This window comes from Aplysia californica, unplaced genomic scaffold (genome assembly GCF_000002075.1).
Source record: "Aplysia californica isolate F4 #8 unplaced genomic scaffold, AplCal3.0 scaffold00134, whole genome shotgun sequence".
NCBI classification, from domain to species: Eukaryota; Metazoa; Mollusca; class Gastropoda; order Aplysiida; family Aplysiidae; genus Aplysia; species Aplysia californica.
Window position 1 is genome coordinate 1,408,917 of NW_004797404.1, and position 1,142 is coordinate 1,410,058.

A 1,142-nucleotide genomic window follows, 5' to 3' on the forward strand; every position below is an offset into this window, starting at 1 on the left:
AGCCTGTTATGTCTCCTGTATGTGTACAGCGCCCAGAGCCTGTGATGTCTCCTGTATGTGTACAGCGCCCAGAGCCTGTGATGTCTCCTGTATGTGTACAGCGCCCAGAGCCTGTGTCCTTTCATCATGGCAGAGAGCTGTAATAAGAGCAATGTCACGTAATAGGATGCAGCTTTTGTAGTTTATTGATTTATTCTTTAATTCGTTTTTTCCTTTGTTTTTGCTTTCTGTTCTTCAACCTGCGTATTGTTGAAAGTTTGTTTGTATTTATTCTTAGATGTGTTTCTGGGAGAACTATTGTATCTGCTCTTTAGCAATGATCTGTCGTCTGCTTTCGTCTCCTCTTTCTGCCCCCATCCCCTCACCTCCTTTGTCCCCTCCTCTGGACTCCTGACTCTTTCTGCAGTCTTTCTACAGCTACTCCTTGGCTCCTTCTCATTGCTGTCTTTCTGCCACACCCCTGATCTTCTGGTAGGAAAGATCTACACCTAGCCTTCTCGGACAAGAGCAAAAAAACTCGGAGGTCCCGTAAGCAAGTTGTGCACGTTCAAGATCCCTTGGAGGTCTAAAATCGATAAGAGTAGGCTTCGATAGCCACCCGCAGAAAATTCGAAATTTCCTACCCACTGAAAATGCTTAATGTGTCCCACGTGCTCAGAAGACCTTATGCAGTTGCGGGCGCCGTAAAACACTTACCCAAAAAAATCATTTTTCCTCTACTTCTTTTGTATGTTTGTCACTCTCTTGTGACCCGCTATTTCCGGGGTTGATAGTTGAAGCAGACTTTGTGCTGTTGAGACTAGAGAGGTGAGCAGAGTAAGTCTGATTCCCCGTTTGGACTTCTCTGTTGACATCCACCCGTTGGCGTTCATATGACCTTTTTGCAGTTGTGAGCGGCGTAAAACACTTACTAAAACAAACCAATGCCGGCGACGTCTGGAACAAGCACGAGCGCCAACGGAAGAAAGTTCACCTCGTCCTACTTCGGACACGATTACAGAAAACTTTTGGTCAAGATCGATGTTCAAATGGAGCCGAAATGTCGCCCGACTACTTCCGTCGATACCCTGTACAGTCCCAGAAACTGTCGGCCTACGTTCTGGTGGAGATCAATGGGGAAACGAAACTCCGTGGATTGGGGG